The following is an 18127-nucleotide window of genomic DNA, read 5'->3' on the forward strand; positions in this document are numbered from 1 at the left end:
AGAGTAGAAATCTAATTTAAAGACTTTCAGAAGACCTGATTTCCAGAGTGCAGGTGCTTGGCATTTCCTCCAAACCTGACCTCTTTATAAAGTTTTTCAAACTGGGCCCCTCACAATGAAGGCATCTAAAAATTGAATTCTGAACATTTTGAAAGTCTCCCAATTTCCATCAGATAGACTTCCAACGTATCTGCGGTAACTCCAGCCAGTCTCTTTTATGTTTGTGAATCATGTTAATTGGTAGGGCTATATACGTATTACTGTGGATATATGAACAGCATCTGCACCAAACTGAATGGGACAGATGCATTTTACCATCCATGTTAATAAAGCTGAATAGTCTTTATGTAAACTCATTGTGCTACTCACGGATGAACTGTAGAAATATTTAAAATAAATCTCTTAAACATCAAAATATTGAAACTGTTATTGTCAGTGTATTTTAGTTGCTATGGAATACCTCAATTCCAGCGTTAGCCAACATCTGATGAAAGATCCTGTATTGGCTTTAAATTATACAGCTAACTATGTGGAACCAGAAATAGCAGCTACTCATTTCTAAGCAACAGCTAAAAAGATTTACGAACAGGAAGCCTTAAACATCTTGAATGTACTTTGCACAAAAATATCTGGAGACTGTAATCACTCCATAACTCCTTCAATAGACAAATCCATAAAGCAAAGTTGGAAGAAAAATCACATAGCTCTAACGCCATAAAATATTCCTTTTGCTTGGGACATCCAGGACTTGATGAATACAAAAGCCATGGAAGCAAGTTTAAACAACACCAGAGAACAAGCAAGTGGGTCTTCTGTAAAACACACACCACAAATACATTGGGAGTTGTAGAAATTTCTCTCCATTCATAGGATATAGGCAAATTAGCGCTGTGTGCACAGAAATGGGTTCCAATGATGCTAAAATTGATTACACAGAAAATCATTATCATCAGCAACCAGAAAGGCATGACACCAAAAAGATTCATGCAGCATTTTTGCAAAATTCAGGTTGGCTAATTGAAGTCAGTCTCATCAAGGCAGGACTCCATGCTGGCTGGCATCAGTTTACAGCTCCTGACACCTACAGACAGTGGCCTTAAAATTAATTAAACTAGTGAGGGGTTTTTCTTCCTCATAAGCAAGCCATGGATATAGTGTCAACCTGACACTAATCAAGTGAGTGGCTCCCCTAGGGAAAAGTGTGTTTGGTGGAAATGTCAACATCTACTCAAACATTACTGAACTCAAATTCTGACTCCTCAAGTTTCACTAAAGTGCTGTCCCATTAAGGCTTGCTAGAGGGAGGCATTTCTAACAACTAGTTGCCGAGAGCAAAACAGCCATTTGCTTAAATGTGCGAAACAAAAGTCAAGCTGAGAAATGGGTCAAGATGAAGGGAGCGTACAAATACATAACTCAGAAGGGCAGGGGCAAAAGGCGACTCACGTAGCCAGGCTAGCAGCAAAATTTCGGGAGGGTCAGTAGAAGAGAGCAGGAAACACGTATAGGAAGGGACTGGAAAACAAGTATGGAGGAAACAAAGAAGGGGACCCTTGAATCAGCCAAGGAGGCATAGCAGCCGACAAAAGATGTCCCTAATCAAAGTGGGTGTTTGCCCTGTAATTCTGCATCTAAGATTCAGAGTCACTTCGAAATCGCTTAGAATCACGGTAGAACCAAGATGATCCAGCATCAGTCCCAAAGTTATTTTGGGATACAGAATAATCTCTACATGGGAGAGGGGGAAAGAAACCCCTGTGTAAGAGTACAAGTCTAAGCACTGGCACAGAAAAATTCCTTAAAAGATGAGAGAGAAAGGCTTGGAAAGCACAGACTGTGCCCGAGGGACAAAAGCAAGCAGGACAGGAGGACAGAATTTTGCCTCAACCTTCACAGGCAAAGGCAGCTCCCAAACCACTGTGCCGGCAGCACAGTTTGGGGAGGAGGTGAGCAGTCAACAGCGGTGGAAGAACAGGTTAGGGACTACATAGAAAAGCTGGACGCGTACAAGTCCATGGGGCCAGACGGGATGCACCCGAGGGTGCTGAGGGAGTTGGCTGATGTGACTGCAGAGCCACTGGCCATCATCTTTGAAAACTCAAGGCGATCAGGAGAGGTCCCAGATGATTGGAAAAAGGCAAACATAGTGCCCCTTTTTAACAAAGGGAAGAAGGAAGATCCAGGGAACTACAGCCCAGTCAGCCTCACCTCCATCCTGGGGGGGGAGGGGGGGGCGGGAATCAGGGAGCAGATCCTCAAGGAATCCATTTCTAAGCACTTGGGAGGAGAAGAAGGTGATCAGGAACAGTCAGAATGGATTCACCCAGGGCAAATCATGCCTGACCAACCTGATGGCCTTCTGTGACTGGCTCTGTGGATGTGGGGAGACCGGTGGATGTGGTGTATCTTGATTTTAGCAAGGCTTTTGATACCATCTCCCACAGCATTCTCCCAGACAAGCTAAGGAAGTACGGGCTGGATGAATGAACTGTAAGGTGGATAGAAAGTTGGCTGGAGCATCAGGCTCAGAAAGTAGTAATCAATTACTCGCTATCTAGTTGGCAGCCGGTATCAAGTGGAGCGCCCCAGGGGTTGGCCCTGGGGCTGGTTTTGTTCAAGGTCTTCATTAATGACCTGGAAGATGGCAAAGAGTGCACCCTCAGCAAGTCTGCAGATGACACCAAGCTGGGGGGAGTAGTAGATACACTGTGGGGTAGGGCTAGGATTCAGAGTGACCTAGACAAATTGGAGGATTGGGCCAAAAGGCATCTCGCGAGGTTCATCAAGGACAAGTGCGAAGTTCTGCACTTGGGACAAACCCATCCCGTGCACCAGTACAGGCCCCCGGGGGCTGACTGGCTGGGCAGCAGCTCTGCAAGGACCTGGGGGCTACAGTGGACAATAAGCCGGATGCGAGCCAGCAGTGTGCCATTGCTGCAAAGAAGGCTAATGGCATACAGGGCTGCATTGGTAGGTGCATTGCCAGCTGGTCAAAGGAAGTGATTATTCCCCTCTATTCAGCACTGGTGAGACCACATCTGGAGTGCTGTGTCCACTTTTGGGCCCTCCACTACAGAAAAGTTATGGACAAATTGGAGAGTCCAGTGGAGGGCAACAAAAATGGTTCGGGGGCTAGGAGACATGACATATGAGAGGCTGAGGGAACTCAGTTTATTTAGTCTGCAGAAAAGAAGACTGAGGGTGGATTTAACAGCAGCCTCCAACTCTCTGCAGGGGGGTTCAAAAGAGGATGGAGCTGGGCTGTTCTCAGTGGCAGCAGATGACAGAACAAGGAGCAACAGTCTCAAGTTGCAGCAAGGGAAGTTTAGTTTGGATATTAGGATAAATTTTCTCAGTAGGAAGGTAGTAAAACACTGGAACAGGTTACCCAGAGAGGTGGTAGAAGCTCCATCCTTGGAGGTTTTCAAAATCCAACTAGACAAAGCTTTGGCTAGGATGATCTAGTTGGGGCTGGTCCTGCTTTGCGCAGGGGGCTGGACTAGATGCGACCTGCTGCGGCCCCTTCCAACCACAACTTTCTCCAATTGCATGACAGAATGCTTTTTTGTTGTGGCTAATTATTACAATATTTCACACAGACTGGGAAGCAAGGCCCTGCATATTCCCTGTACTACACAAGACAGAATACATTACTGAACATGGCATGATCACTCATATTCATGTGATTCCTTGTACTCGCATAAGTAAGCCAGCTGCTCATCTCAATCTTTGAAGTGCTAGTGCAGCAAAACACACCCGCATCCAATTTTGCGCCTCTCAATATTGGTAGTATTTTAAAACAAACATTTTTCTTGCTTAATGCCCCCAAGCAAAACCCAATGAAGTCAGTGGGACTCTTTCCATTCACTTCAGTGGGCTTTGGTTCAGCCTTAAGTGCGTGCCAGTTTGAAAATGCTCTAGACAGAAGTAGCAAATACGTAGGGAAGGATGGTTAATCAGAGAGACTAAGAAGATGAAACCAGATACGAACTCTAACTGTCCTCCGTTATGTGCTCACATCTCTGGTTATTCTCAGTAGGTGCTCAGCATGCATATCAGGGAATTAAAAATTCAAGCCCAGAGACTATTGTCAGCTTATGATACTAAAGAGATAAGATTTATCTGACCAAGCACAGAGATTAGCGCACAGAGCTATTGGCTCACAGGTACAATACTGTTTATTAACAGAAAGTAATTCGTTGTAAACAGCAACTATGAAAAGGACGTGCTGTTAAGCATTAAGAAAATCATTATCAGCTTCATGCTCACCAAAACAGGAGTCACCGCTTGCATTCGAAGGCAGGAGATCTGGTCCCCAACACCAGGCACCATGTGGAAACAGGTTGTCGTTAGTGCTATCCATTTCAGACAGCACGTTGCCATTGCCTTCCCAAAATGATTCAACAGAAAAAAAAAAAACTTCCGATGTAAAATAATGGCAAAACCTATCTTGCTTTGCATTGACAGATCTTCTTCCCACGTCGATTCTTTTACTCTACAATTATGCAGTGGATTGTGTGGTATAACATTCAGTACAAAAAACTGTTTCAAAATGAAGAATCAAGGAAAAATTTGCTTTTATTTTAACAAAGTCTCTCCCCAATTTCTCTTCCAGAAAAATCATTTTGCTTTCAATAAACTGGCACTTAATTGGAATAACAAGCCATTAGAAGATTCCCACAGCAGATGTACAGGTCATTTTAAAGGTTTCTTGTGAAGAGCTCCCAAAGTCCATGTTTAGGGTCCCTGATCCTCATCATTTGTGCTACTCAAGTTGGCCAGGAAAAATTCTAGATCCTCCTCACTTCATTCAGTCCCCCATTTGTTACAATTAGGCTTCAGGAGATTTGCTTGCGGAGAGGAAGAGGCAGCTAGCAATTTTACACAGAGACAGCAGATATCAAAAATATTTATCAAGAGTAAACAGTGCTAGGAAGCCCAACCATGACCCATGTTAAAATTTAAGTCACAAATTCAATGGCTTCTGCATTATATGAATGTATCAATACAGAAGCCAAGGCTGTCAGCCCAGGTTAAAAGGGTACCACCACTGAGAGAAGTTTTCAGTTCTGCTAGCACTGCAGACTATATTCAGCTGGAGAAAAAACCCAGCTGGATTCCACATTGCCTCTTTGATCTTCAGCAAAACTGTCAGCAAATTTCTAACCGTAACATCTCTGGAACCAGGTAGCTAAATAGGAGGCAAAACACATTTGGGGTCCTAGTTGAAAATGCTTTCAGATTTTGAATTGTAAGCCTAGCATGCTGGATGCCAAAATTGTCCCCCCCCCCCAAAAAATAAGAAAAATAAAAAACAAGAAAAAACAAGTCTGTGATGGGCCAGATTCTGTCGTCACATCACTGAAAATCCAGAGTAACTCAGGGAAACCAGTATAGTTACCTGGGGTTTCTGCTGGTGTAAAATGTGGCCCCCCTGCCTCTGAGCAGAGCTCATCAACCTGCCCAGAGCACTACACTAAAAGCAGCTACACTACTTCCAGTGGAGGAGACAGTATGGATGGAGGAGTAAGGCATGTTTCAACACAGCACTATCTGCCACTGTAAATTAGCAGTACAGACATGACCCTTGATTTCAAAGCACTTTACAAAGGAAGTCCCTCATCTCATTCTGCCAAGGCCAACCGGAGGGTGAAATTAATCTTCCAAGGTCACTCGGCATGGTAATGACAGATGAAGAACAGAACCCTGGTCCTATCTCTGTAGTGCCCCTTGCCTCCCATAATTAGTCTATTCATTTAAAAAAGAAATATGTATGGCGAAAGGGTATTGAAAACGGGCCCTCCATGTGCAGAGCCTCCTGTGGCCTATTCTTCTCAATTTCTCCATGTACCATCTATATAAATCGCTATGGTATACATTGATACAAGCTGCATCTGCCAAAGTTTTCATAAGCAGTATTATTCTAAGAAGAACAAAACCACTAAAAACTTACAATCCTCCTTTGAAACGACAACATACTGGAAAGCCAAGGGAGCAAATTACGCTGTCTGAATTTCATTACAGCTATCCACAAATAATGGATGCACTGTTTGTAGCAGATGTTTGTTTAAATGGGACCAGTATCTGATCTGATATTGTCCCCAAGACAACATATCATGCATTTCTGTTTGCCTAGCAAGCTTCCAAAATTTGAAACGAAAAAGGATGATGCCAAAGCTCAGTGTGCACTTAGATCAACCATTTTTGTTGCTTGAGCTCTTGAACACGCAGGTGTACGTCCCACCATTTTCCCATCCTGCTTGACGGCTGCATTTCAGCAAACAAGCCAGGAATGAGAAGAAATAAATCTAGAGTCAGTAAAACAGTCAGGAGGGTATGAAAGCAGCAACTAAAGGGGGAGACTTAACTAAAAAAATAAAATGGGAGAACAAGCGAGCCCTCATTTAGCACAAAATCAAAATGCTGAGATACAAAATTAATCAAGGCTCCAAGGGACACGGAGAGAAGAAATTTCTTAAGATTGCCTACACACACTTATGGCAGGAGCCTGGTGTCACGGGATGGGGGTCCATGATCTCCTAAGGTCCCTCGACCGTGCCAATTCAGCCCAATGGGCACCCTCTTTTCTCGTCCGCCACGTCTTGATGTAAAATGTAACATAGGGAGGCTGCCTTCACGTCTGGTCGGACATGGTCCTGATGGACTTCCTTGAACCCTGTGGGTCCTGGACCCCTTGTGGGTCTGGTTTCAAAATAGGTGTCCCGGGACACCCCAGCCTTATCAGCTATATGCCTGGCTCCAACCGCTCATTTACCACGCCCCAAGCCTCACAGATGGCATTGACATGGTCCGGTCTGGCCCTTGCTATGAACTGGCCCCCTTGTCCTCTCTGCGCTGTCCATAGCCCTGTCTCTGCGTCTCGCTGGCGCCTGGGCTCTCCGCAGCCCCTAGTGCCGCGCCCTCACTGGCACCAGGGTCTGTGCACCCCAAGTGCCACACCCTCACTGCAGTGGGCCCCCAACGAGGCCTTCTCCTTCCCCAAATAGCCTCACCCAAGCCACCGGTCTTATAAAACTACAGCCAAACACAAGCCCCTGGGCTATAACATAACACAAACTGTGTAAGGTGTGCTCTGCCCCTTTACATACTAGGAGCAGAACTGAGTCAGGCCTCTTCCCTTCGCTCACTCCAGGAGGGCTCCTTCCCCCTTGGCCGCCGGCAGGGAACTGCCCTCCCTAGCTCCAGCCTGGGGTTTATGTGAGCCCAGGGCCCTCCCCTTCCGGCCAGCTGACCAGGTGCAGGTGCAGACTAATTCCCTCCTTAGCCAATTGTCAAGGCAACCTGCACCTGGTCTCCTGCCTGGCTCTTTGGACTCTCCCCAGGCAGTTCCTGCTCTTCTAGGAGCAGGACACCTTAGTGCCCTGCAACACTGGGCAATAAACAAGAGGAACTGGAATCGCTCATTTGTAAGCATAAATTCAACCTAGCAGGCATTAGTAGTGGGAAGGTTCCCCTGACTGCAATGTTCAAATCCATGGATATTTGTCTGTTCAGGAAGAATGCGGTTAGTAAAAAGGGGAAAAGCATTCCTAAAACAGAACCACTCCTTTCCAAGCCACTGACATCTCAGAAGCATCTCGGTCACCTTGAATGCTTATGGATCAATATCCAACGAGGGAAGCACTGGATGGGATAACATTACCAGGGCGCACTAGAGAATAGGAAGACTGGCTCCTTACGCATATTGGGAATGTAAGCAGCAAAAAAGCTGTGTCATAATGGACAGACAAGGTTCTTTGGGTAAATGTGATACCTTTCATTAGACCAACTAAACAGTTGGTAAAATTGTTCTTCGCAAGCTTTTGGGCACAAACGCCCTTCTTCAGGCCTAGGGAGAGTCTGGGTCAAACAGCAGCTTAAGCCACTGTGCAAAATGCAGGTCTGTGAAAATGCAAATGCATGGCTGGGAAGATCAGAAGGGATGTGTATATCTTTAAACCAACACAGTTATGACAACCACCCCCCCCCCCCCCCCCCCCCATGTCATAATGGAAGGCTTCACACTGGGTGATATATTTTGGAAGCTTGTTGCGACCCGTTCTTAAATGTCCTTGGAATTTCTAAAAATATCATAAAGTGACAACTTCCTTGCTCAAAATTGCTGTATCCACTGTACAAAATTCCATATTCCACCTCATTTTGATAGATAAATTTGAATTGATCACAGAACTAATAATTTGTACTTGCTTATGTGCAAACATTCATGACTGTTTGTTGTGTACAAACAATCTCCAAACCAGTAATATGCACTTCATACTTTAAAAGGAGCAAGCTCACAAACCTATAAAAAAAAAATTACGATCATGTCAACTGTGAAAAAGTACTTTAACAGGGTGTGGGGGGAGAAAACCAGTGAATGATACTTTTGTTCACTTTCACAAATGTTTCTTCCAGTGACCTAAAAACACCATAATTCCACAATCAAAAAAGGTGACACTGGTTTAAAACCGCCTGATGTAGAGGGGAAGCAAAAGTAGAGCTAAAAAAATTTTAAAAAAAACCAAAAAAACGCAGAATAAAAATAAAAAGAAAATTGACAGTAATGAGTAGAAATTAAATGGTAGGAATGCTAAAAATGATAGAGGACAAGTGGAGAAGCCAATTGTCAGAAGAATTCAGGAAAGTAAGATGATGCGGTATGTTTGGGGCAGGGGTGTTTTTTTTCCAACAAATAAATGACAATAGGAAACACAAGCACAATATTTGGCTATAACTAGTTGGAAATAGCAGCACTGTTAATAATGATGCAGAACAAATGTAGAAGTGTTTGATACATATTTCTGTTCTGCTTTTGGAGGAAAAAAAGCAGAATGCGGATGAAATATTTTAAACTTCCTGGAGGTACTGCTGAAATGGAAAGAATGAACGCTAAACCAGGATGTTTTTAAATCAGCAGGTCTGGAAAACTTGCACCTGGGAGCTTTCAGACACCTGACCCAAGAGCCTTCTGGGCTTTTCATGCCTATCTTTAAGTCTTGGAACAGCGGGGAGGATCGAGGCTAATTGAAGGACTCTAACCTTGTACCAGTATTTAAAGACAGGCAGCCAGACATCACCTTCAAGCAAAACAATGGGATATTGGATTTATGCCTCTATTCGTAAAAGGAGATTAGTATGGCTAATTCTGATCAACCTGAGTTAATGGGATGCAGACTTTATCAAAAAGACATTATAATACTTTTTATGAGATTACCATTATCAGCTGGACTTGTAATCATGTTGATGGAAGCCACAGTCTTCTGTGAGCCTTTTTGTTATGTGAATGCATCTATACAGAAGCCAAGGCTGTCAGTTCAGGTAAACCACTGATGTTCATCAGCTGAGAATCCATGCAGCAATAAACAGATATTTTACCATTTGGGAGACAAAAGAGCCTCCCATTTTACTGGCAATCATACATACTATGGCCTTTTCTATACCAAGCAAATCTCTGCCTTACATAATAAAAGCTTTGAAGTGTACGCAAACGGCCAAGAAAATGTGCCTCCTGCGCAGATTTTGTACCCTGTTCTTTTGGCATAAAGCAGCTGAAAGGCTCGTTCAGATACTGGGTTGGACTCACTCCAGTCTAGAAGAATGAAAAATACCCACTAAACAAGGAGGAAGAGAGAAAGCCTTCAAAAATCAGTTCATTACTTTTAAGAACCAAGATCTTGAGTTGATGGTTCCCAACCTCCTAAACACGCATTATAATTCTTTTATCTACATTATCCCAGAAAATCTTTGCTTATTTTTCCAAGGACTGACATTAACTCAGAGTTAGCTTGCTTGGGGGTATCCATTTCTATTTTCCATTTTAAACTACTCAGGACCACTGCAGCAAACAGAACAACCTGCTAGCCAACACGGCTGAAGTTCTAGAGGCATTCTAAGTATTTTAGAGTACTTGAAAGGAGTTTCTTCTTTTGGAGATCTAGAGCTAATTGCCGGCAATTCAAATCTTAAGAACCGGAACAAAATAATTGTTTCTCTTCCTTACATGGCTTTTCTTGCAATGCGGATTACAAATTTAGATTTCCAACTAACCAGAATAATTTAGCATCTGCAGTAACAAAAAAAAAAAAAGAGTCATGAAATCTAAACAGTCTGTATCAATCAATCAATCTAATCATCATCCGTAATGTAGAATGTCAATGTAGTATTACTGGTATAAGCTGGATGGAAAAAATGGGCTTGCAGTCACTCTTTGTTATCGTCGTGCCGTACGTTGTCTTTGATATTTAATGACAAAATATTGCTTCAAAGACTTGCATAAAAATCACTTGCCCTGAAGCATCTCCTGTTAAAAGCAACTTTAGTGAGATCTCTACCACTACCATCATGTTTGAATGTGTTATGCACCACTGACTGAAGGAATAGAAAGGCTGCGTACTAGACCTCAGCCTGTCACCTCCCATTATATAAAACTTTCTTTAACATTACAACAAAGTTTATACTCCACACTGGCAGGCTTGCAGCTATGAGGTGCAAACAAGTAGAAATGTTAGCTCTCAGACCAGCAGAGACTCCTTATGCCTGAAGAAGGGTGACTGCACCCAAAAGCTTGAACTTTTTTCCAACTACTCAGTTGGTCTAATAAAATATATCACATCTACTGAAAGAACCTTGCCTGCCTAGCTCACAGAAAGAAATTCAAGCTGATATTCGTCTTCCACACGCTTCTTTCTAAATCATCATCAGCAGGGATCCTGGTTCTCTCTGATTTAAAAAAAAAAAAAAAAAACAACCCAATTTTTGGTTAAAAAAAAAGGCACCCCAAATCCACATTTTTCTGTGATTTAAATGAAACACCACTAATAGAGAGATATGTATATAGTGGCATTTCATTTTGATCATGGCAAAATGTGGATTTGGGGTTACTATTTATTTTTTTTGTTTTTAACTGAAAATTGGGGATTTTTTAAAAATCAGAGAAAACCAGGATCCCTGATCATCAGTCATTGTAAGATATGAATATGCATAGCTTTTATTAAGAACCTTTGCCTTTCAGGATGTCTGACTCTCACTTATAAAATCAGCAAGAAGAATCATAAACACTATACCAAAAAAAAGATGTACTTGGATTCAGATAAACTGGGAAAGTCCATTCATTAAATCTCAGTTCCTTCTCTGCCTTCCAGTTCTGCTAGTCCCCATGCCTGTATATTCCCTCCTGCACAGAGGACTGGTAGCTGCTCTTGATCCTGCCTGGACTTTGCAAAGCTCTAGCAGGGCAGGTGCTCCTTTACCTCTATGCATGTGAACGGGTATAACTGATCCCCAAGTAACTTCTTAGACGGGTTTCAAACCCAGTGCAGTCTTCATCCAGCTAATAAGATACACCGGCACAGCATTCTCCTGCTCCTCTCTTGGAGACTCTTGTTGCTTAGTTTATATAATCCACTAGGCTCTTTTAACTGAACAGTGAGTCAGGAAGACTTGCAGGGCTGCCCAAAGACAAGACAGCATTACATTTTTATGCTTCATTGTCCTGCTGAGTAGCATCTGTGCACGATCTCCAGCTTCACATCAGCGACATTCTTCAGAACTTTACATTTTTCTCTTGCCCCCCAGCCATGGAGGCAATAGGACTAAATGCAGTTTTTACAAACCATGAAGCATGTAGAAATTGATAAAGCAGAACCATTTACCTGGGCTAAGAGCAGGGAGCACTAACATTAAACTTCCTGAAGAGGACTCAAGAACGGGAATCCGAGACATTCCGGGAAATAAAATTCTGCTGAATGGCAGCAATAATCCATTTACGCTTCTAACAGAAGTGATGCCAAAGCCAAAGGCCACTGAGTTATCTGCCATGAAACACCAAGCTGATATATTAAATCAGCCTCTGACACTTTGCTTCCCAATTCATCATCATTCAAGGCATTCTCTGTCCCAGAGAACACCAGAGCTCTCTCTCCTTTTCATCTTTAGCTGCTGGCATAACCAAAGCTTGAGACTTGCAAGCGCAACAAGGCAGCGGTGGGACGGTGGAGGGGGTATTAAAAAAAATCCAGACCGTTCATACCAAGGCTCTTCCACAAACAATGAATTCAAAGGTTTGAGTCCATAAGAAAAATCGTTAATAAGTTTCTGGTCCTGGCTAGCCCATGGAATCGGTCGTTCCTTTAGTTCTGGACAGAATGCAAATCCATCCCCATCCTAATACAAGTCAGCATTCATGTCAGGGGTCGTGAGGTGCATTTCAAGCCACTGATCAAAATGAATCAGAAATAGTTGGACGAAGGTTCAATACAGCCCGCTGCAACTGCAGCAAAACAGGCAGCATATAAACAGACATGCCCAATCCTAAGAGGTGGAAGCTGCTTCCATTTTCATGGTAATATTCTGCTGATTGGTGTGTGATGTGCAGGGATCCTGGTTTTCCCCGATATAAAATTGCCAATTCTTTCATAAACCCCCACAAATCCATGATTAAAATTAAAGGCTCCCCACAGCCTTCTAGCCATGCTCCTGCCTCTCACTCCCCCCCACAGCCTTCCAGGTGCCCTTTACCCCGCCACCCACAGCCCCTGCTCCCCCAGCCCTGCAGGAGAAGGCCCCCAGCTGCCAGGGCTACAGACCTTGGTCTGCAGTCCTCTGCCCCCGCTCTCCCCTGCTGCTGCATGCACTCCTGAGAGGGGCAGGGGGACCAGCACTCCCCAGATCTGTGCGTGGGGCAGGCACAGGCTGCGGGCGCGGGCTCCCGCCCGGCTGTCCTCCCCTGGGGCCTCCACAGCCCAACGGGTGCAACCTGATGTGGCAGGGAGCAGTGGAGCCATGCAGCGGAGCTGTCACTGCTGTGAGCTCCCCGCTGCCCTAGCGATGTGCCCCCTGCATGTGCCACTGTGCGCTGCCCTCACTGAAGCCCCGCATTGCCAAAGCACCATGGAGCTTGCAGCAGTAAGAGCTGCTCCACGTGGCTCCACTGCTCCCAGCCAAGCCGGGTTGTACCTGCCAGGCTGTGGAGGCCCCGGGGGAAGGAAGCAGGGTGGGAGCCTGTGCCCACAGCCTGCGCCTGCCCCACGCACAAATCTGGGGGGCCCGGGTCCTCCCTGCCCCTCGGGAGTGCACATGGCAGCGGGGAGTTGGTCCTCCCCTTCGCCTGGACAAGCTAGCCGTGGCCCTGCCCCGCTTCCTGCTGGGGCCCTGCAGCCATGCATTGCGGCCCTGGGCCCCAGGCCCCAAGCACCGCCCAGCTGGGCAGCTTTCCCAGCCCTGCCCAGCTCCCTCCCTCCCTACAGGGGCCTCAATCCCCCTTTCCCCTCTTCCTGCTTACCTGTTGGAGCTGCTCTCAGGCTGCCTGGGGCTATGTGCATGCCCATGCACATGGTGCCCCCGGTCTCACCGCCCTCCTCCCACTCCCTCCCAGCAGACTGGAACTGCCAGCCTGCAGGGAGCTCACTGCAAAATCCATGGGTTTCTCTGGTAAAACGGGAAATCCACGTTTGCCTCTGGTGAAAGGTAAAAGCCAGTTTACTCTGTTTTTCCCTGGGAAACAGGAAACCCAGATCCCTGGCGAAGAGACATCGGCTTTCCGAAGAGCAACCAAAGGACTTGTGCACGAGCTTTAGGAAAAATGAGTGCCTTGCCTTCTTGTTCCCCAATCCCTTATGTAACGGGGGGAAAATTCAGTTCTATCCTCATAGGAGAGAAAATTTGGAAAAAGGTTTCACAGGCTAGGAAAAACATCTCTTGCTCAGCTCCTCCAGAAAGCTAAATCAAAGAATAGATGAGGGTGAATGAATACACATGAATAAATAAAAACTGGTACCAACCCTTTAAGCTACCATGTGGCTTATCCACTAGAGAGAAACAAGTGGGCCCCACACTGTAAGGAGGAGTTATACCCACATTAAAGAGCCCTTGTGTGCTACAGAAACAGGCTTCAGTGCCATTAACCTATGGAAGAGCCTGGTTACCTGGCACTGCTGTTGCATTCTCAGAGTTGAAGCATTTGAGATTAACACACAAATTAGAAGCAGAAATGCCACTGGGCTGAGGCCAACTGCAACAACAGAAAGACAGGGAAATGGGTGAAGTTTATTTAGTGCTGGAAACACAGGGAGAATTTTAAAGAGGTGACAAGGTATTGGATCTCTCTGAAAATCCATCATCTTAGATGCACAGAAAAATGTATGCTCCCTTGTCAGAGGTTTTAAGAATTTAAACAAAATTGAAATAAATCTTTTAAATGCAAATATACATGTATATCTGGCAATGGACGATTTATTTCTACTAGAACTGCTGCTGCCTTTCCCCTTTGTGCCAGTCTCCCAGAACTTCGACTCTGCAAACAACTGCAAATGCAGATAGCCTTTCTATTCCTTCAGTTAATGATGCATCTCACACACTGGGGCAGGGAGGGAATAGGAAATTGTGGCACCCGAGTCCAAGTCTCTACATGTAAATCTCAGGCTTCCATATCCATTGTTAAACAGACTGAGGTTCACTCCTATGACTTACTTTGTATTCAATCGGTATCCTTTTCCTTGGCTAAACCCATCTAAAACTGTTCAGAAATAAAAAGGCATGTTTTCTGTACAGCAAAGGGCAGAGTTACCAAGGGAAAGCTTATCATTATATAAATGTACTGGGCCAAAATAGCATCTGCCTTCAAGTACTCATTTTAAAATGATATAAAGGAACACACAGAAGGGCCCGCTTCTCTCTCCCTTCCACCAGTTTGATTCTAATTATATCAGAGTCACCTTAGATTTGCACCCGTACAATAAAAGAACCGGGCTAACTGTTTAACAGCTAGCATCTGTATCTTTTCTTTCCTCTCCACTTTTAATGTGCATTTCTCTTAACTCTCCTCTTAGCTCTCTTTGCTGAAGATGCATACCAGTAACATCCCAAGGCTATGGGCAGACATTCAGAGAGGTTAGATCACGATAAAAGTGGCCACCCCATCTAACTTAGTTTGCCCAGGTGCAGACCATACACCAGACAGAAGTGCAGCACTCAGGTCTAACTCATGGTGCTTCACAGAAAGCACCATGAGTTAGACAGATCCTCTTGACCCAACAGACATTAGCTTTTGGGTCACGAGCAGGGGCAGATAAAGCTTGGAGCCAACCTAGAGAGAGAGGATGCATCTCTGCATCCTCTTCCCCTAGCTTTGCTCTGCCCTCCCAGTTCCCATGCTGATTCAGGATAGCGGGGGGGAAAAAAAGGCAGGGGAGGGAGATTCATTCTGGGGGGTTCCCTAGCCATACTGAGCAGGAGGGGGCAAATGAACTGAAGCCCCCGCAAGGTGGGGGCTCCAATCCACCAGCCCCTCCCTCACTTCAGCACAGCTGAGGAAACCCCAGAACAGACGCCCCTCCCCTGCCTTCTCCTCCCATCCTGAGGCAACACCAGGGGCTGGGCTGGGCTGTGTTGTTGCAGCAGCCCAACACTGGAGCAGACATAAATTAATGAAGACATGCTGCTTCGGAGCATCTTCATTTGAACCCTCATACAATGAGGGTTAATGTGTCACATGATCAGAGCACTCTGCAGCTGCGCTCTTCTGTTACGACATGGCTTCAGAGCATATTCAAGGGGCCCATCACACAACAAGTTTAATTTCCGTCTGCACCCTTAGACTCCTAGTTAGGTCGATCTAAGTGCAAACTGCACAAAAGTTCTAGGAAGATTAGATCAGTCTAAAAACGGCCAACCTGATCCGAGTTAACCCTACTCCAAGGTAGTCTATCTTAGATCAGGTTGGCCATTTTTAGACTAATCTAAACTTCCCGAATTTCTGTCTAGTTCCCAGCACAGCCCCAGAGCTGGGAAAGCCCAGTCCCTGGCCCCAGTCCCAGGGCTGTGCTTTTCCTGCCCCCCCCAGCACTAGGCTATATTTTTAGCACCCCACACCTCGTATGGACTAGCCAGTCCTGTCCCCCTCCTCCAAACCCTCCCATCCCACAAGCTGCTCCTGATGCCAGTTTATTAGACTTCATCGACACCAAAAGCTGAGGAAGTAAGTCCCAGTGGTGGGGAGGGGCAGGAAGAATAGGAGTGTAAGCTTACCAGGTTGGGGGGGGCTAAAACTAGCCCTTTGTCCCCCCCAAACTCCCTCACAGGTTCCCCTGCTCCCACCAAACCCTCCTGGACTCCAGCAACCCCCATGGACCCTGCCTGCTCCCCCAATCCCATGGATCCTGCCTACAGATCCCACCTACCCCCCAACCACCATCCACAGCCCCTGCCAGCCCCATGATCCCCCGCCATAGATGCTGCCCTGCCCACATCCACTACCCCTCCTGCAGATTCTGCTTGCCCCTCTGATCCCCCTGCAACTGCTAGTCCCCCCATCCCAATTTACCTTAGATCAGGTGGCTATTTTTAACTCAATCTAACCTCTCCTTAACCTCCCCCAATGTCTGTACTTAGTCTGAGCAAGTTGCTTTAAACAAAACCAGTCTGGGCACTTAAGTGGTCTGGTCTTCCATGTCCTAAAAATAGGCAAATCCACTTTTCCCCCCCCACCTCTGCATCCATGTCACTTTGTCCTAAGGAATGTCTCCTTCCTTGAGTGAGTGAGCTCCTACAGAGACAGATTTGGGATATAAAAAAAATAAAAATAATAAAACCGTACATCTTGAATCCAATTGAGAAAAAAATGTGAGTTCCACATTTTGATTTCTCTAGTGGATACGACATATCCTGCCCTGAAATCTGTATTAAAAATTATTCCTTTCCAAAACCATTCTAGACAAACTGCGCTTTATAAGCCACCCACCTAAGTACCCTACAGCAGTATTTTATAACAATGTTCCAACACAGTTGTCAGCCACAAAATCCCTGTATGCATTTTATCCAAGAAATTACGTTAACATTCGTCTAGCAACAATCTTGCTTAAATGTGATTGTATCTGGCACTGCTCTGATTCACTGCATTACTCCTGATGTTCCATAAAATCAGTCCCAAATGCTACTGGACGCACCTTCAGTTAGGCCGTTATTTGTATAAGGCAGCCAATATTACAGCCAGCAAAGTTTATTCCCTCCAAATAGCAATGAAACCTTTCATGCTTCTGGGATCCAGGAAACAACAACAGGTAACTCAGACAGGGTAAGAACATACCAAACCCCAGGCTGGATACAAGGTTTCACATACCTACATGTCCTAACATACGGGATTGCTTTCAATCACTTTTCGTTAACTTTTGAGTCATCCTGAAATAGACCGTGTACAACACAGTGTCTGAGAACGATACGTGCAAGTGGTCTAGGGCAGGGGATTTCAACCTTTTTAATGTACACCCCTTCTGACTCAAAGTTTCAACTCCTGTACCCCCTTATATTTTTTTCTTGGTGTTTTTTTGGGGTGTGGGGGGAGGGGGTGATTGAGGCCACTGTGCTGAGGAATGGAGTGGGGAGCAGGATGGAGCTGCGAGCAGCTTGTCTGGTGAGCTCGGGGGGGGGGGGGGGGCTGGGCGTGTGTGGGGGGGGCGGGGGGGGGGGGGGTCCCCGCTGCACATACCCCGGGAGGGCATAAGGGGGTTTCATGCCCACAGATCTGCATGCAGGGCAGGCTGGGGCTGGGGCAGCACCAGCACCATGCTCTTCCCAGCATGGGGGAGGAAGGGGGCTGAGCCAGGCTGTGCTTGGGGTGGGCAGCAGTGGCACTGGGAGCAGAGCTATGGGATGGGCTGCAGCCACACCAAAATTCACCGTAGCTCCCCCCAACCCTCCTCCCAGCACCACCGCTGTCCGCCCCAAGCACAGCATGGCCCAGCCCTCACCGGGAAAAGCCAAGCACAGTCCTGACCCCAGCCCACAGCAGCAGCCCATGCAGATCCAGGGGTACATGCCCCCCATTTCCTCCCGGGGCTACGCATAGCAGCAGCATTGAAGGAGGGGAGTTTGCACGCGGCATCCGCCGCTGCCATCACCACCCACAACCCTATGCCACTGCCACCGCCACTCACCACCCCGCACCGCTTTCCCACGGCCAGTTGCACATGCAGCTCCCTGGGCTGTTGATGGGCCTTGCGCCCGGTCAATCGTGCACTGCCCATCAACAGCCCATGGAGCTGCACAAGCAACCGGCTGTGGGAAAGCAGCACAAGAGCAACAGCGGCAGTGGCGGGGGGGGGGAGCAGGCGCCCACAACGGGGCCCCCCCCAAA

The 18127-nt window shown here is 46.1% G+C and overlaps 1 protein-coding gene across 4 annotated transcripts in view; it reads right to left on the reverse strand.

The window, feature by feature from the left end:
- PITPNM3 (PITPNM family member 3) overlaps nt 1-18127 on the reverse strand; it is a 272469-nt gene that overhangs the window by 198478 nt on the left and 55864 nt on the right. The window lies entirely within an intron of this gene.

This window comes from Alligator sinensis, unplaced genomic scaffold (genome assembly GCF_000455745.1).
Source record: "Alligator sinensis unplaced genomic scaffold, ASM45574v1 scaffold714_1, whole genome shotgun sequence".
Classification (NCBI taxonomy): Eukaryota; Metazoa; Chordata; order Crocodylia; family Alligatoridae; genus Alligator; species Alligator sinensis.